The sequence below is a fragment of the Lithobates pipiens genome, unplaced genomic scaffold (assembly GCF_037356315.1).
Source record: "Lithobates pipiens isolate NorthernLeopardFrog02 unplaced genomic scaffold, aLitPip1_a1.2 Scaffold_16, whole genome shotgun sequence".
Classification (NCBI taxonomy): Eukaryota; Metazoa; Chordata; class Amphibia; order Anura; family Ranidae; genus Lithobates; species Lithobates pipiens.
The window spans coordinates 78,135,443-78,156,129 of record NW_027507748.1 but is presented as its reverse complement, the minus strand read 5'-3'; positions in this window follow the sequence as shown (position 1 = coordinate 78,156,129).

The window sequence follows — 20,687 nt, the reverse complement described above, 5'->3', positions numbered from 1 at the left end:
AATCAATACTCAATAACAGTGATGGTGAACCTTGGCACCCCAGATGTTTTGGAACTACATTTCCCATGATGCTCAACTACACTGCAGAGTGCATGAGCATCATGGGAAATGTAGTTCCAAAACATCTGGGGTGCCAAGGTTCACCATCACTGCTATATAAGATCACTTTGTATCAATTTAATTTTATGTATTTGACCAATGTAAATGATATTTCCACATACATCGCTACACTTTAAAAGTGTATGTCAAGCTAAAACTGTTTTTAACTGGTTCAGCCCTGGAAGATTTTACCCCCTTCCTGACCAGAGCACTTTTTGCAATTCGGCACTGCGTCGCTTTAACTGACAATTGCGTGGTCGTGCACCCAAACAAAATTGATGTCCTTTTTTTTACCACAAATAGAGATTTCTTTTGGTGGTATTTGATCACCTCTGCGGTTTTTATTTTTTGCGCTATAAACAAACAAGAAAAAGAACATTTTGAAAAAAAAAAGCAATATTTTTTTTACTTTTTGGTATAATAAATTTAATTTAAAAAATCGCAACAAGCGTATATTGATTGGTTTGCGCAAAAGTTATAGCGTCTACAAAATAGGGGATAGTTTTATGGTATTTTTATTATTTTTATGTTTTTTTACTAGTAATGGCATCAATCTGAGATTTTTATCATGACTGCAACATTATAGCGGACACATCGGACACTTTTCACACTATTTTGGGACCATTGTCATTTATACAGCGATCAGTGCTATAAAAATGCACTGATTACTGTGTAAACTACACTGGCAGGGAAGGGGGTTAACCCCCTAGGGGGCTATCAAGGGGTTAAGTGTGTCCTAGGGAGTGATTATAACTGTGGGGAAGATGGGCTTCCACTCACATGACAGCGATCACTGCTCCTAATGACAGGGAGCAGCGATCTCTGTCATGTCACAAGGCAGAATGGGGAAATGCCTTGTTTACATAGGCACTTCCCCATTGCCATTGTGCCTATGTATGTTGGCGTGCATCGGTCCGCAAGTGGTTAATGTAGATAGATTGGGGAAGGATTAGAATCCATGTTGGGTTCTTACTGTTATCCAGGGCTCTGATAAGTTTCCCCTCACCTATTGTCACCGTGGCATTAAAAATCAGCGTGGCTGTGCAGGACGCAGCCACATCATTCATTCACAGAGATCTGTATATAAACAACAAGTCCTTGTAGTGCTCAATATACTGCAAGTATGCTGATCAGCATAGTCCATTCACTACTCTTCCAGCTTTCTAACTGAAAGTCCATACAGAGATATGGTCAGAAAGCTGGAGAGAGAGTGTGCAGGAGCCTGCCATTGCATCCGCGAAAAACATCGATCTTGGGTGCAATGTTTTTTGCAGACTCCTGTGAAAAAAATAATTATAATATATGCACTTTTTTTTTCTTGCAACATCATGTGCATTGATATTTTTTTTTTCTAAAAGGTGAACTCAGCTTTTAATTTGTGTTCTTCTGTCGTGCAAACTCCACAGGATACATCTAAACAAGAGTCAAGAGCAGATCTCCTGCTTCACTTGTCAACTCTATACAAATAACACATTACTGTATGATTTTAATAATTAATTAGTGCTCATTATTTAGGAATCTTATGGTTGACCACAGACCATCATTAGGAGAAAAAATGCTGGAGCAGTGCACTCAAGAGTATAATAATGGCCATTTCATGAAAAAAATACAAATGTTTTTACCTTAATTTGTGTCTGCTTTACACACAGGGGGTCACAGATGGAGGCTGCTGTGTTATTTTTATCTGCAATGCGCTTGCATAGGGACATTGGGATACTGTAACTAAGCATCGTTAACATAGATCATTTGCTACAGCTAATAAGGAAAACTTTGACTTTTACAGATCTTCAGATTGGCTGTGCAATTATCTTTAAGTGGCACAAATAGACAATGAGGCAGACTTTACTAGGTTTCCAACAGTGTGTAAAGCGCAAAGTGTTGATGATGTTTACTCAAGAAAGAGTGATGTTATAACTTCTAATTATGAATATAGTTCAGAAACACAATAGGGTGAACAAGCCAAGTTAATCATATGTAAGAAACACTTTAAGTAATGTAATAGTATTAGCCCTAACTGGATGACATGCAGTATACTAAATCATAAATATTTGTCTTTTTTATCTTTTAGAATATATATATATATATATATATATATATAATTTTTTTTTCAATGGTAGTTTTTAAGCTCTAGCCATTTTACAGACACTTCCAGGCTATATGTAATGCTTCAGTATCTGCTACAAATGATTACTTATGAATGGCTTCCTGATAATGACAACAGTGGAACATGCACACGCAATGGGGCTGATTTACTAAGATGAATGCACTGCGCCAGTTCATACCTCCATTTGTGCGCCAGATAAATTATCAAGTGAGCGTATGAACCGACGCACACATAAGTGCAACACATAATATGCCGGCGCAATTCATAATAGCACTCGTCGTATCATTAACAGTCCATTTACACAGGGGCAACAACCGGTGACCCCGACCCCCTCTGATGCATGGAACCATGCATCAGAGGGGGTGGGGTCACTGAGTGGCCCCGCCCTCCTTTATATAAGACCTGTCAGAAGAAGAGAAGCATCACACAGCGGGAGGGACTTGTCAAAGACCGTCTCTTGTCATTTTTAACACTTTTGTTACTTTTTTAGTGAAATGGTAGAGATACTTTTGTACCCCCTTACCATTTCACACAAGGGGGGAGGCCGGGATCTGTGGGTCCCCTTGTTATTCCCCCACTCTTTTCCTGCGGCCTGCCAGATTGTGTGTTCGGATAAGGGTCTGGCATGGATTTTGTGGGGTACCCCACGCCATTTTTTCTTGGCGTGGGGTTCCCCTTAATATCCATACCAGACCTGAAGGGCCTGGTATGGAATTTCGGGGGACCCCCACACATTTTTTTTTTCTTAATTTTATTTTCTTAATGCTAACATGACCTGTGTGAAAATAGTCTTAAAAAAAACTCATAGAAGTGAACCAGCGCAAAAAAAAAAGTCAAGTTGAGAGGTGCGCCTGTTCAACTTATGCAAATGAACCTACGTGACTTGACATTTACTAAGATTTTGCCAGCGCAGTAAACCAGAGCACTTGAACGGGCGCAAATGCAGCTTGCGCATGCGCAGTGCATAAATTGTCCTAGCAAAATTTCTGAGTGTATTTGCAGGCGCAGCAAGCTTACTCAGAGAAAGTTAATTTTCTGTTCTATTTTGGGCATAGTTGTTACTTGGACAGTCATATATATACCTCCTAACATCACCCCACATCACCCCCATAATATTGGCACTTTCAGCTTCTTTTAATTCTGAGTTTAAGATGCCGTGCGCCAGGTCTATAGCGGCGCACAGATCGCGTCCGCCTGTGCGCCGGCATGCTCATAGTAAATGGGGAATTGCGCTGTGTTACAGGCTTTGTGAATACAATAACAGCTGTTGCGCATCTGCATGCACCGCAACTCATGGCGAAAATGCTTTGTAAATCAGCCCCAATGTATGTTAACATACCGTAGCTGCTTGTTGTCACCACCAGGGTAACATGTGACAATTTGGTCATTTTCCAAAAATGTACTTTTGTTATTCCAGTGTCTTTCAATCCATAGAAAAATACTGGGTTTCAGTTGTGATAGCAGGATTACAAAGGTTTCTGTGTCAATGATTATTTAAAGTGTATGTAGACTTTAAAGTAGGAGTAAACTCCCATGTATGATGCTTACCTATAGGCATAGGCATACCCATGGCATTACTTCAGAGCCATGCTGCCACTGCTTTAGAGGCACCCACTCTAACGGCGCTATCTTAAAAAATATAGCCTAGACATGCTGGGATCTGAGCCCTGCAATTTTCCCCCACCTTTGCTCATGCGCAGAAAGTCCCTATGCATGCACACATCTCTTCTAGATCCTGAAGCCTTACAGCAAATCTGTGCACATGTGGAATTTGGCAGTGCCCATGCACTCTAATAGGCTACAGGGAGCATACCATCATTCTCTTCTAGGTAAGAATACAGGAAATGCTACACTGCAGCAAAAAGTCCAAAATATTATCTAGATTTGGGACAGGGAGGGGGTTGGAACCCGAGTGCATTAATGATATTTTTATGTTGTTTTTCTGGGTGAAGATCCACTTTAACAATGAACTTTTCTTAGTTCCTGCCTTTTGCTGCTTTAAATAAACCATTGAAAGCAGGGCCAGATTAAGGTAGGGTTCATCAATGCTGGGGGGCAATTAAAACCACAGATTTTCCTCTATAGCTCTCCATAAAGCAGCTAAAAGCCACTTCTCCTCCTGCTTCATGATGTGCCATAGAGGGAGATTGGTGCACACCAATCACCCTTGTCTTTCCATCAGATTCCCCCTTTTCTCTGGGTCCCCCCGTGTGCTATAACAGATCTTTCGAGACATGTGGAGGGGATACAGGTTCCTTTGGACTCCCTTCTCGTGGCCATTGATGTCGAGTCTCTGTACTCAAGCATCCCCCATGAGAAGGGGGGGTGTCATGTATTGTGTATCAATAAACGTTTGTATATCATTTTACATGATTGTTTCTATGTTTGCGCTTACCTTTAGTGTATTGTACCGAGATAGTCCAATCGCCCGCTAGCTTCCCAACCCCCTTATCTCTAAAAAATTTCTGGATGATGGTACAATTTTTAATTGACCCAATCTATTCATGAATACTGTTTGTAGAGGTCATTCATAACTTTCCATTCTGTAGCACCATATAGAACATATTGCAGCAAAAATTACATAAAAAAAAAAAAAAGAGTCGCGTTACATTTAAAATGACTTGTGGTTGCAATTGCTGGCATCTGGCTTTAAAAAAAAAATAGGAAGGAAAACAAACGGCGTGGGGTTCCTCCCAGTCCAGACTAGACCCGAAGGTTCTACATCACCAGCTGATGACTCATCTTCACTTCATGACCCTGCTCCTTAACAACCAGCTTATACTGTGCCCTGATTGGGAAAAGCTTTGCCCAGTCAGGGTGCAAAATGCACTTTGCAGCGGGCAGTGCATTGCAGGGAGTTTGGCTGGGCGAACATCTGTTGAACACCCTGCAAATTCGGGTGTTGGACTAACGGGCTGAACAGCCAATGTTCAGCTCAAACTCATGCTTGGGCTGAACCATTGGCCCAACACCATTGACTGATAGATGACTGGTATTTTTAACAGACCTAAAGGAACCTAGTAAAATAATTATTGGGTTTACATGTATTTGAAATATTTGAAGAGAATAGAAATATGTCATATGTTTTGTCTTCCTTAAAGTTCAGCTTAATATTGTCAATTTTGTGAAATTTGGGGCCCATAGTGAGGAACTTGAAAGAATACCTATTAATATAATATTTTGCTTATTGTAAATGTTTTTTGACCAATATGAGCAAATTCACAGCAAGCCTCTCAAAGCAATTGCATGCTTCTTTTGTTGGCAGAAAATGGAGAAAGGATGGCCGCACTCCAAAATAATGCTTTATTAAAGGCATATTATTCAAAGCTATGATTAAGCGCTACTAATGGTGCGAATTGTGTCAGGTATCATTTGGACCTGTGCCTCTGATTGATGTATGGATTTAGCTTCATTTAATAAAAGCGTTATTTTGAAGTGTGGTCGTCCTTTCTCAATTTTCTGCCATTTAACTTTGCTGAGCCTGCACCCTTCATCTTCTAGGCGACTTGTTGTACATCTTGCAGCATGTATGCATTCCTTGATCATCCGATCGAGGGTGAATACTGCTGTGCAAAATGTAAGCGCATTGTTTCCATGGAAGCCCAGGTTCTGAATCTGGGGAAGCAATTGTCAGCACTGAGAAGTCCCTCCATACTAAAGGAGAGCCAGGAACATACACGGCAGGTGTCGGCAGGGGCCAACACAGAGGCGAGTGGAGACAAAGAGGTGCAGGCAATAGCAAAGAGTAAATGGGTGACAGGAAGGGTAGAGGGGGAAGTGCCAGGGAGGCTGATCCAGGGCTGGAGTATCACAATAAGTATGCTCCATTGAGTGACATTGGTGAAACCAGTCAGGGACCAGCACTGTTGGAGCTGAGGGACTCTCCTAGCTGCCAGGGGAAGAACTCCTCCAGTGAGAGTGGGGGGGGGGGGGAAGCAAAGGGAAAGGAAAGACAGATTCTTATTGTAGGGGGCTCAATTCTTAGAAGGAAAGAGAGGCCAATCTGTAACAAAGACCCAAAGCGTTGAACAGTATGTTGTCTACTGGGCACTTGGGTTCGGCACATCATGGATCTGGTGGACAGATTACTGGGAAGGGCTGGTCAGCACATTGCACATTGGCACCAATGACAAAGTTAGAGGCAGATGGTCAGCCAAATAAGTTGAGTGCATGTGCTCAGCGTCATATCCAGAGGTTCTCTTTTGGTAAACAGACGTATGAGTGCTGCCAGTAATGTTGCAGAGGTTGAAAGGGTGGGGGTCAGCCTGTCAGTGCTCAGACCATACACTGCACACTGCATAAAATTGGTCTGCATGGCTGTCGTCCCAGAAGGAAGCCTCTTCTAAAGATGATGCACAAGAAAGCCCACAAACAGTTTGCTGAAGACAAGCAGACTAAGGACATGGATTACTGAAACCATGTTCTGTGGTCTGATGAGACCAAGATAAACTTATTTGGTTCTGATGGTGTTAAGCGTGTGTGGCGGCAAACAGGTGAGGAGTAAAAAGACAAATGTGTTTGCCTACACTCAAGCATGAAGGTGGGAGTGTCATTGTCTGGGGCTGCACGAGTGCTGCCGTCACTGGAGAGCTACAGTTCATTGAGGGAACCATGAATGCCAACATATACTGTGACATACTGAAGCAGAGCATGATCCCCTCCCTTCAGAGACTAGGCAGGGCAGTATTTCAACATGATAACGACCCCAAACAAACCTCCAAGATAACCACTTCCTTGCTAAAGAAGCTGAGGGTAAAGGTGATGGACTGGCCAAGCGTGTCTCCAGACCTAAACCCTATTGAGCATCTGTGTGGCATCCTCAAACAGAAGGTGGAGGAACGCAAGGTCTCTAACATCCACCAGCTCAGTGATGTCATCAGGGAGGAGTGGAAGAGGACTTGGCAACTTGTGAAGCTCTAGTAAACTCCATGCCCAAGAGGGTTAAGGTAGTGCTGGCAAATAATGGTGGCCACAAAAAATCGTGAGACTTCGGGCGCAATTTGGACATTTTCACTTAGGGGTGTACTCACTTTTGTTGAAAGCGGTTTAGACAATAATGGCTGTGTGTTGAGTTATTTTGAGGGGACAGCAAATTTACACTGTTATACAAGCTGTACACTCACTACTTTACATTGTACCAAAGTGTAATTTCTTCAGTGTTGTCACATGAAAAGATATAATAAAATATTCACAAAAATGTGAGGGGTGTACTCATTTTTGTGATATACTGTATATAACTTGATAATAAAAAAAAGGTTATACCATTATTTTAGGAAATTAGATTTAATAAAAAGTCATTGTCAAGGTGATGAATTATAAACATTTAAATCCAGCTTTTCCAAATGTTAATATTTTGCCAGCGCTGACAATTAGATACAAAAATGTAAAATACTGATCTGCTGAGAGAGTAATGACCTGTTTATTACTTCTGCTATCATCCTATTTACTTGTTTTCCATATCCTGTTGTTTCTTTTATGTAGAAGCATAATTTATACTGTACCTATACTGGATTCAAGTTTTCAAGCTTTTAAACTAAAGCTAGGCTTGCATTAAATACCGTATATACTCGAGTATAAGCAGAGATTTTCAGCCTCTTTTTTGAGGCTGAAAGTGCCCCCCTCGGCTTATACTCGAGTCACCGCCGTCTGCCTGCCCGATCAGCGTGTCGTGCAGACAGACAGCGGCCATTCTACTATTCAAAAGCCGCGCCTCCCTGTCTGTGATAGGCGGAACACTCAATTTCCCAGCAGTCAGTGTTCCGCCTATCACGGACATCCGCTCATTCTCATACTACGGACGAGGATGAGAGGATGTCCGTGATAGGCGGAACACTGACTGCTGGGAAATTGAGTGTTCCGCCTATCACAGACAGGGAGGCGCGGCTTTTGAACAGAGGAATGGCCGCCGTCTGTCAGACAAGGAGAGCATGGCACACAGAGGCTGCAGATTGGCACAGGTAGGCAGGGATAGACGGGATACAGCGACGGACGGGACACAGCGACAGACGGGACACAGCGACGGACGGGACACAGGGACGGACGGGACACAGGGACGGACGGGACACAGTGACGGACGGGACACAGGGACGGATGGGACACAGGGATGGACACAGGGACGGACGGGGCACAGGGACGGACGGGACACAGGGATGGACACAGGGATGGACGGGACACAGGAATGGACACAGGGATGGACGGGACACAGGGATGGACACAGGGATGTCTCACCCTCGGCTTATACACGAGTCAATAAATTTCCCAGTTTTTTTGTGGTAAATTGGGGGCCTCGGCTTATATTCGGATCGACCTATACTCGAGTATATACGGTACACCATGAGGTGTCACAGTATACCCTGACTGTGATATCTTGCACCTTTCCTATTCATCCACGTCATGCTGCTGGAATTACCAAAGTTACTATGAAAATTACAACATTCAGATGCTGCATGGGCATGTCTAAAACACTCTCATGAAAGTGCCTAACAGGTTACTCAAATAATAATAACCTTATTATTGAAATAGTAAACCTGATTGGTTGGCAGCACCATGCCAATTCTTCCCATTAGTGTAAGTCTGCATTTTCCTTGATCCTCTAGTGGCACTCTTGGGGGAAGCCATTGTAATATAGGCATAATATATGCAATTCTAACCTTATTTATCCCCTTCACGCTGACCGTACGCAAATTTGCGTTCAGGCTTCAAGGGGTCATACTGGGGTGATGTCTGTCACCCCATGTATCGTTTTTTAGAACGGGCGGTTGACTCTTTATTGATAGGAACAGAAGCAGCTAAAAGCTGCTCTGCTGTTATCCTAAAGGAGCACATCCCCCCTCCCGCCACCTTCCGCTGCTCTTCCCGAGCCACCAGCTGGCACTTCTGCCGGCTAGGTTGTGACCCATACAAAGTTGGATTTGGCTCCAATCGCAACTCTGAGGCCGCGTACACACGCGGGGACTGTTCGCCCAACTTTGTCCGTCAAACAGTTTCGGCAAACAGTCCGCTCAAAATTAGCATGGACGGACATGGCCACACACGACGTACGAACAGTTTGCTGAAACCGTGCGCGATGACGTGAACGGCACGTACGACAGGACGGAAAATACGACGTCCTATACACTGCATTATAACTTTCGGCGTGTAAATCCTTTCTGAGCATGCGCGGAACTTTCTTTGACGAACAAGCCTACACACAAGGGGACTGTTCGCTGAAACAAGGTTTCAGCGGACAGTTTTTCGGAATTTCCGAAAAACCTTGTTCAGCGGACTGTCCGCTGAAACTGTCCGCTGAAAGCCCACACACGAGCGGACTGTCCGCCGAAACACTGTTCAGCGGACAAAGTTGGGCGAACAGTCCCTGCGTGTGTAAGCGGCCTGATGTAAAATCCCAGAAGCAACGTCACAATGTCACTTGCAGTTTATTTGGCTGCCAATGGCGCTGATTTATAAAAAAAAGGCAGTATTCAGAATCATCGTTTTTGCTGATTTGAATACTTTTAAGTGCAAAGGATGGATTTGGGGTCTTTTAGACTCCCGATCCCTTGATAAAGAGTACCTGTTAATGCCTATTACTGCTACAAGGGATGTTTATATCCCCTGTGACTGCAATAAAAGTGATCAGAATTTTTTTACATGACAATGTAAATAAATAAATAAATAAAATAAATAAGAAAAAAAAAATTTCAATGTTTAAAACTCCCCCTTACCCGGGTGCCCGTTCAGGAGAGAAAACGCATACTCAAGTCACGCCCGCAAATGCAAATAGTGTTCAAATCACACATGTGAAGTATCGCAGTGATTGTCAAAGTGAGAGAAATAATTCTAGACTCAGACCTTCTCTGTAATGCCCCATACACACGGTTGGATTTTCCGACAGAAAATATGTGATCGGATCATGTTGTCGGAGAATCCGACCGCGTGTGGGCTCCATCTGACCCTTTCCGTATGATTTTCAGACGCACAAAGTTTGAGAGCAGGATCTAAAATTTTCCGATAACAAAATCCGATTGCGTAAATTCCAATCTTGTGTAGACAAGTCCGACGTACAAAGTGCCACGCATGCTCAGAATATATTACGAGACGGAAGCGCTCAGTCTGATAAAACTAGTGTTCGTAATGGATATAGCACATTTGTCACGCTGCAATGTTAAAAATTGTTTAATGCAGCGCATTCTTTTTTCTTTATAATGCTAGAAGAATGACATTGTTTTGCTGCTCATATTCACACACACTTTTTCTTTCTTTATTCTTTCTTCTGATTTCATGAATATAATAATTTTATTCATCAGATCTCCCGAATCATTTTTGATTTTTATGTTTTAATATATTTTTTTTTAATTTTGTGGTTGTTTTTTTAATCAAGATCTCCTTTTTTTTCATTTTGGTCATCTTCGTAAAAAAAATTTGTGTGTTTTGTGTGTCAACTTACCACAACACCATTATTATCTTTTTATTTTATTGTTTTATTTTTTAATCTCGAAGAGGTTGTTTATTGTTGGTGTCCCTTGTTAATTTGACTTTGTATTTTTGAAATGTACCTGCCTACTCACAAATAAACTGTGCTTTTTGAAGTAAAACACATAGGCAAGTATTTCTTTAACAAAAAAAACCTTTATTATGTGTCATAAGCAAATAAAGAGGGAGGCAACGCTGGAGAAACTGGTGAAATTGGCAAAGCCTTTGGCCCCAGGGCACAAATCAACTATTTAAAGGCAAAATTGGTGGCCTGAGGAGTCCATATATAAGGGAGTACAATCTGGTCCAGAAGTCCAAGAGATCAGGAACAGCAGCAGATGACATCTATGTCCCCAGGCTGTGGTCATACAAGAGCCTGCATCTTTTGTCAGACCAGGCTGAACCCAGGCCATCAATCTCTGGTCTTCCTTCCAGGCTGTGGCTGTGGTGTTGGAGGTGTCGCAGAAAGAGGAGGAGAAGGTCCAACTCACACAGATGGGTTTTTGGGGTTAGTTCGCCCCTCTCCCCCTTGTTTAGTGTGAGGTAAATTAGTTCCTCACACATGAGGGCAGGGACCTGAGATTCTGTCAGGCGCCTAGGCCTGCCTACCTTCTGTCTGCTACATTCCACAGCCACCTCCTGGCTGCCACATTCCATGACCTAAAAATCGCACAGGTTAACAAATACCACCAAAAGAAAGCTCTATATTATTAGCAAAATAAATTGCTAAGTGACTAGTCTATAGGTGTATATGGGCCCAGGAGAGCATGCTGGGGAGGTTAGTGAAGGCAAATATGCATGAAGGACAAAAAAGGAACTTTAAAAGCTTCCAGCATGCATGAGGACAAGGGGGCACAGCATATTCATTACAGCATATTACCCACAAGTGGGTAATTAGCAAACATTAAATACATAGAAAGGAAAAAAACTTACCTCAATATAGTCCTTCTGCAGGACCTGAATAATGGCAGAACAGGTCTCTGGAGTAATGATCCCTAGAACCTGGGGGGAGATGCCTGTGAAAAAGTTGAGGTCCTGAAGGCTTCGCCCAGTCGCCAAGTACCATAATGTGGCAACTAGCCTCTGCTCCGGAGTGATGGCTTGCCTCATGCAGGTATCCTGCCTAATGATATAAGGGGTCAGCAAAGCCAACAGACGGTGAAAAACTGGGTCCGTCATCCGGAGATAATTCCTGAAATCATCAGGATTATTCTCCCGGATCTCACGAGCAAAAGCATGTGCGAGAATTGGTCACGCTGGAGCAACCAATTCTTGCTCCATGCTCCTCCTCACCCTGTTCATGGACTGGGCTTGTGTCAAAGCTAAAAGCCCAACACCAAGCCCCTGCACAGCACAAACTCTATGACGAGTACATACACGCAACATGGCTTCAAAATGGTTGACTGGTCAGAACGGACTTAACAGAAAGCATTGAAAAAACAGCAAGGTCTGAAAGAACTAACTGAAAATAAGCAACGCACAGACAAGAATGCACTGAATATCAAATACAGTACTACTATAAATAGCACGCACTGACAAACAAATGCAAACTGACTACATGCACTGAAAAGCAGATGAGAACCCACAAGCACAAACTGAAGAGCAGTAATGATCTGAAACACAAGTCTGAAAAGCGCAAATCGTCCCTAACCAAACTTCTACTTACACGCGATAAACACAAGATCAGCAGAAGGAGCCCAAAGAGTGCTGCATGTGGTGCTGAACTTCCCTTTTATAGTACTGTACTACGCGTTGTACATCGCCGCATTCTTGACGATCGTAAATTCCGACAACTTTGTGCGACCGTGTGTAGCAAGACAAGTTTGAGCCAACATCCATCGGAAAAATCCGATTGATTTTGTTGTCGGAATGTCCGACCGTGTGTCTGGGGCATCACTCTAACCTCGTAACAGGTAATTTAAAAAAAAAAAAGTCACCTATGAGGATCTTTAAGTACTGTAGTTTGTCACCATTCCACGAGTGTGCGCAATTTCAAAGCATGACATGTTGTGTATCTATTTACTCTGCATTACATCACCTTTCATATTGTACAAAAAAATTGGGCTAATTTTACCATTTATTTATTTTTTATTATTAACCCCCCTGGCGGTATTCCCGAGTCTGGCTCGGGGTGGAATTTTCATACCAAAAGCGGTATCCCCGAGCCAGACTCGGGACTGCATCGCTGGATCCAGGAGGAGGTTTACTTACCTTCTCCCTCGGATCCAGGGTTGTCTCCCCGCTGTACGAGCGAGCCGTGTCTCGCTCGATGCATCACATCGCCGATCTCCGTGCCCTGCGAGCGTTGCGACGCACGGGGACGGAGATCGGCGCCAAATTCAAAAAGTGAAACACACAGTATACATGCAGTATAATGTAATCTTACAGATTACATTGCTGTATGTAAATATTTCACATCCCCGTTGTCCCTAGTGGTCTGCCCAGTGTCCTGCATGCAGTTTTATGTAATAACTGTCCCTTTACATCAAAAATGGTTTTAGCGACAATAAATTGGAATCACTCGCAGAATTGAGCGACATCGATTTGTGGGGAGATCCGTCATCAAATACTGAAAAGTAATGACAGTGACAATTCTGCAACTGAGCAAATTTCAGTGTTTTTGATTTGATTACATTATTGAATAATTTTTATTATTATCATATTATTATTTGGTACAATTATTTATAATTATTTATTATATTATCATTTATGATTTCATTTTTCAAACTTTATTATACCCGGGATGTCTGCTAGACTCTGGTTTGGACAGATTTATGTGAGTTATTCCTAAGAATTGCAGGACTACAATATAAAACGCCAAATTTTCATGCAAAATAATGGTACCGCTTTTAGCACCTAAAATCCGAAATAATCGTACCGCCAGGGAGGTTAATGAATGTGTATTTTTTTTCCAAAAAAAGTGTTTAAAAGACCGCTGCACAAATATCTTGTGACATAAAATATTGCAACAATCACCATTTTATTCCCTAGGGTCTCTGCTAAAAAAAAAAATATATATATATATATATATATATATATATATATATATATATATATATATATATACTGTATATATATATATAATGTTTGGGGGTTATAAGTAATTTTCTAGCAACAAATATTGATTTTAACTTGTAAGCAACAAATGTCAGAAATAGCCTTAGGCATGAAAGGTTTATATACTACTTGGTAGGTTAGGTTTACTTTACATTTTTGGAAAAGCTGACAGAAAGGTGCTTCAAACAGAAATTAAATTTAAAGTATTAAAAAAAAAACATTTCTTTTTTTTCGGCTCAATTATTTTTTTAAAGTTTCTCTTGAGGAATTTGGGGCTTCTTCACTTCAGGTCCTCCCTGTTGGAGGCTAGCATGTTTTGCCTAGACTAAGGCCTAAGAACCTTGCATGAGACTCAAAGTGTTTGTTAACCCAGAAAAAAATAGAGATCCTGGTACCTTAAAGCAGATTAAACAGCACGGTGCATGAGCTGTGTAATCTGTCCCTCTAAACTGTAAAAAAAAACATGATCCTGCCACTTCCTGTATCCCCCCTCTCTGCGCTGACCAAGAAAATAAGGGCTGCTGAGCCCTGGCCACTGTGATCAGCATACATCCCTCTGTAATCCCCAAACTTGCTCTCAGCTCTCCCCTCTCCCCCTCACCCCCTCTTCCCTGCCATCCCCTCTTCCCTGCCTGTCAGTTCTGTGTTTTGTATCTCTGTCTTCGCCCCTTCCATCCCCTCCGCTATTAGTACAAATAAAATGTTATAAATGGTCACTGCCAGCCACTCTCATTTAGTTAGTCATAGCACACTGTATTAGACTTTTATAAAAAAAGAGGCTTGTAAATGCAGATTTAAAATAAGATAAGATACTTTATTGTCATTGTAATGAGTCACAATGAAATTGCTTCATAAAAAAAAAAAAAAAAAAATCATCAATAACTCTACATACAAATTTAGTCTGATACCCCTCTCCACCTAGTAAGAGCTGTAGGAACAGTGCCGCAGTAGGTGCTTAGCCACCATTTTGACTATCTCCCTTTTCCTAATGCTTAATTTACAGACTTAATTGCTCTTGGGAAAAAGATTGGCCAGTTTCTAGGGCTACTGCAGGAGGGGCTAGGCTCCCCGGCTGACGTCAGCGGGAAATCTCGGCCCCTCCTGCAGGAGCCATGTATCAGAGCTGTACAGGTCACGTAACTGGCCTGAAGATCCCTCTACATTGGTATTTACAAGCCTCATTTTTATAAAAGACTAATACAGTGTGCTATCCCTGCCTATAATAGAGGGGCTGGCAGTGATTTGTATATATGGGTTAACAAACACTTTAACTAGGAACATTACTGTTAGTGACTTGATGCAGCACCCTCGCAACCACAGCATAGAATATTTAAAGTTCTAGTAGCTGTAGATATCTACAGATATCTACAGAACTAGTTATTGCTGTATGGTAGCTCCCAGGGCTAAGAATACAGATTTTTCTGCCAGGCACAGGTCCCTGTATTTTAGAAGCTAAATATTTATTCTGTAGTTCTTCAGACTACTGAACTCCCAGTCTCTCACTAGACTAGATGATTCACTGCCATTGAATTCCTTGAGCTCCTCCAATCTTCACGGTAGTATCTTCCTCAAGTATCACTCCCGCCCCTCTCTTGGGTCCCTAGCTTGGCACTCAAGATACCTCTCAAGCTTCACCCCACTGGTCTACTTGGTCCCTGACTTGGCACCCAAGTCTGCTCTGCAAGCGTCACCTCCACTGGTTGGGTCCCTGGTTTGATGACAAACTGAAGTTTCTCGATTCTTCACTGTTCCCGGTTGGTGAGAATGCTGCTCTGGTAAATTCTTCAGTTACTCATTGTGGTCCCTGGTAATAAGGTTGTTGGTCCCTTAGTGGACACAGCTTTCCTTCTACTTCTGACCGTTAAAGGTTCTCCAGCCAGCAGAACCGTCACTCCTGGTTGGACTGCAAGCCGCAGTCACAACCCTGCACTGCTCTCTTGCTTCTGGATAGGCCCTCAGTCAGCCTAGCAACCAGATGTGCCCGGGATAGGCCCTATCTCCAGCCTAGCAGCACGGGCAGTACAATACATGTCCACCCAGACAGCCGTCCAGGTGGCACAGAACACAGATCACCTGACTCCACTCAATTATCTAGGTTCTCCCAGCAGGCCAAAGGATTCAAGAAAACCCCTGCCCATTGGCTGAGATACCCCATATACCCATAATCTGACCTTGCATTGCCCTTCTTGTATCCAGTACCACCAGGTACCCAGCAACCTAGCGGTAGAAGAGAAAAGTGCAATAAGGTCAAACTTAGGGAGAAATGAATTGATCTCTAACAATTATCCAAGATGACTATTCCTGGCAAGTACATTTTTGAGGAGCAACCCTCCCCAAACTCCAGGATGCTACATGTAATTTAAAAGAAAAAAATTGTGCATTTTTCATTAGCACATTTTTTTTTTTTTACCTTATTACAGTATTTACTATAAAGTTATTTTTGATATGAGTTATTTTTTATCAGGAAGCTATTCCATTTTTATGCTGTGGCATCAAATTTCAAGCTTTGTGAGACATCAACTAGATGGACTTCCAGAGGCCCAGTGAAATTATTATGTGTCTCTTATTTGACAATCATATTAAGCCACACAGAATTTGCTACATGCTGTATCTCCCCACAAGACCTGTCTATACATTGCGCAAATAAAATTCACAAGCTCAACAAAGTTAACAGGATATGATGTTACAACATTGGTATACATTTATTGAAACCGAGATGTTTTTTCTCCGTTCAGTTCTCGGCAGTTCTCAGAGGGAAATTATCTCCTCTGCAGCCTGTTTATGAAGCTGAGAACTTCAGTTCTCAGAGGGAGGACAGAGGATGAAGTTTTTCCTCTGAAAATATATATATATCTCCCTCTCTCCCTCTCCCTCTCCCTCTCCCTCTCCCTCTATATATATATATATATATATATATATATATATATATATATATATATATATGTATATACATATATACATATCTATATCTATAGATGTAGATATATCTATATTTATATCTATAAAGTCAGGGGATTGCTGCACTTAAAATGTATTGATTTTTATGTAATAAATTACATTATTCATGTCATTCCAAAAGAAGTTTTGGGCTATAAAGATTACGCTCTTCTTCAGATGGGAACAAGATGTATACTGTCATTATTCTCACTTCATTATATATTGTTACATTTTACACCATAAATCCATTAGGCATCAATTAACCAATTATTAAATACAAATTGTCATACTTATTTTCATCCTAAATTCCAGAGAGATGGCTCAACGAGATGCAGTTCCAAATCACATAGAAAAAGTTCAACTTATCCTAATATTAAAACATACAAATCAATCAACAAGTGAGTGTTGATTGAATTGGGACACAAATGGTGTTATGCTAGTGGTTCTCTTTTTAATGGCCATATTCCTCCTTTTATCCTTGTAAGTTTCTCTGTGGGATATCCCCTTTGAATTTGTTTGTATTCCATTTCATCTAAATGTTTATTTGGACCTCACTATTAGTAACAATTCTATTAATCCTCCTTAATTGACTCTTGGGAATGGATTTGAACACCCCAGGTGGATGGAAACTATTGAAATGTAAAAATGGTGAAACCATATTATAGTTGGGTAAATACTCTTCACGTTGTTTCTGCTCCCTAGTTTTAGGGATGGTTCACCCTACTATGGGGTCTCCTGACCTTAGGATTCCCCCCTAGTTTATACCAGATCCAAAATTGATATCTTACTAAATCATTCTGGTAGAGCTATTGGATCCTTGAAACTATAATTTGTTCTACATTGAACTCTATTGTATCCTCGTACTTTTGTCGCCGGCTGTATACTTATGTTGCGACTGTTTTCAATTGTATGATTTTGTTTGTTTGTATAATTTTGCCTTTTATATCTTAATAAAAATATTTGAAAAGAAATGTAAAAATGGATTCCAATTGGTTGGTTTTGTTGGTTTTGTGTATAAAACACGAAAGAGTCTCCCATTATCCATCCTAATACATTTATCCAGGAGGGGCATTTTTTCTTTACTGATATATATATATATATATATATATATATATATATATATATATACATACTGTACTCCTCACTTAGCGACCAGGTTCCATTCCAATGACCAGATAGTGGCACAAGCAATCAATATTTTAAGCATTCTTAACTACTGTACTATACGGTATTGTCTAAACACGCAGCTCCAGCTCAATAATGTTGTTTTAATTTGCATAAGTACAGAACACAAACAAAAATTCTGTACTGTACAATATAGTGATGTATAGCGCATTCAGGTGGGGAGAGCTGGTCGTAAGTCCGAATGTTTGTTAAACAGGTAAGTCATTAAACGAGGAGTATCTGTATGTATATTTTCCTCTAATCACACCAGCTTCTCTCCCAGATTTTCCACCTCTGAGCTGGTGAATCTGGAAGGGAGATATTTCAAAATATCAGTTGTGAGATCTTCAGATCTCCCTTTCATAAACTGGCCATTTGTGACAGAACAGTCACGTACTGTGATGAGAAGCCAAGAACATGTTCTCTGCTCTTCATCTCAGCTACATAAACCGGAACACACCAGAGATCTCTGTTTCATAAAAGAACACCATAGCCCGCACAAGTACTTTCACATTATGGCAGACCTACCTTTTAATGTGCCCTTCTCCAGCAAAGCAAGGTCCAGGCTCCTCTTTTTGCTTTGTCACTGCTGCTGACATCTTCTTCCAGCCTTTTTTAGGGTCCAGAGTGTACTTTGTTAATCCATGGGTTAATCCATCTCCCTCGAAAAATGTACAGGAGTTAAACTGCCCTGGGAAACAACTCTTTGTACACTGCACTATGCATACAGCAGTGTACAATTGAATAAAACATATAGCAGGAAAAGACATGCAGAGTTTCTTCTACTACTAAACTCTACCTGCTAACAATTATTAAAATACTCAAAAATCACAAAAGAGACTTTACAGTAGTGTTTCATTAAAGTGATTGTAAAGTCAGAAGTTTTTTTTTATCCTAACTACTTAGCAACCGGCCCATAGCCAAATGATGGCTACAGGGCGGTTGCTTAACTCTGGGAGGGTATACTATGACGTCCTCCCAGAATTCTGCTCTTGCGTGCCCCCTGGGGTGCGCACCAGAGAACATCCTCTGGACCCGGCGGATCAAGGATCACGGTAAACGGCCACTGATCACGGCCATTTGCCACGTGATCGCTCTGTCAAATTACGGAGCATTTCACTTGTAAACACACTGGCGTCATTTCATGATGTTGGTTCCTCTCTCCTCTATGTGTACCAATCAGTGTACAGTGTGAGAGGAGAGGGGGAGAGATCGGATGCCAGCAGAACTGTGGGCTGGATCTGTAGTGCCCGCAGCGCTGCTCTGTGACAATTGCAGTCACATCCAGCCATCCATCCATCCATGCTCAGCCATCTCTCCATGCTCAGCTATACCCTGCAATACTCTGCAATACTCTGCAGTACCCTGCAATATTCTGCAAAAATCTGTAATACTCTGTAATACCCTGCCATACTCTGAAATACCCTGCCATACTCTGCAATACCCTGCCATACTCTGCAATACCCTGCCATACCCTGCCATACTCTGCAATACCCTGCCATATTCAGTGTGATATTAGAGAAACTACTGTGATTGACCACCTAGTAAATATCACAGAAGTACGTAAAGTGCAAAGTAAATTAAATAATTAAAAGGAGAAAAAACAAACTAGCATAATCATAACAATAGTGCAAAAGATGAATATATGAAGCAATAATTAGGTGATATTACCAAATATCCACATTCAAGGTGCAACTATAGGTGATTAAATCACTGTGCAAAATATATAGCATATACGTGAATTATTCGTATGGTGACTGATATACAAAAACATGGAGCAGATTAGCAAATAAAATTCAAAAGCAACATAAAACTAGTCATTTAAATCATCTAGCTAGATAAAAATAACCAGTGCGATTTTGGACTTTTAAAATCCTTAAGGACAACATTTTTTGGACTTTACAATCACTTTAAACGTTGAACAACTTAGCAGCACCAGTTGTTTGTTTATATTAGAAGTCTGGCAAGCTGCCAAGTTTCTGCTGCCATAGTAAATAAAAGGAGAGGAGCTGTGATTTTTGAGCTTCTGTTTGTGAACTTTGAAGATTGATTTCTTTAAATGCTTGTAGCTACAGAAGTGTATGACGGTTTATTTAATGTTGCTTTTGCAGATGGTTCAGAATATGTAAATACTTGAATGTATATAGTCTAGGCAGTGGTTCACTTTAGCCTTGGTTCTCTTTTAACAGTGCATTTAGTGCCTGTAGTTCAGTTTAATTTAAGAGAAATAGCTTTAGCAGTTTTGTTTTCCTGTTTAGATTTGAATACACAATGCAATTTATTATGCATAATTTTTGCTTCATTTTTTCCATCCATTTTGTTCAGCACATTCTGTGTTTACTTATAGCAAGATAATGAGGATAAAACAAAAAGATTGTTGCAACTTTTTTTTTTGGAATGCAAAGGTTGAAAGTTCTGATTATAATTTTTTTTCTATGCAAGATACAATCAAAGTCAACAGAGATTTGAAACGAGAGCAAGCCTAATTCAGAACAAAACTACAGTGTGCATAATTTACCTAGCAATGTAATGTTCAGTGTATTTTTAATATAATTAGTAGGGAACAAAGGGAAAAACAAAGCTACAGCAAGTAATTTAATGCAAGTGGGAAATGGTGGAATGTGAAGACCAGCTGTTAGTGCATTAAACCATGAATCATTTCATGAAAATGCTGTAAAAATTTTGACAGCTAAGCTTGTAGAATTGGAATGTCAATTACAAGAACAAACAGAGCAAAATAAATAGTAACAATAGCAGATGTTAGAGGTTAAATATGTAACAAATTTAATTGTTCAGCATGTTGTGGTAAAGGGCACTAGATCAAGATTTTATTGTGAGTATATCTAAAAAAATATATATATATTAGTTTCAGACA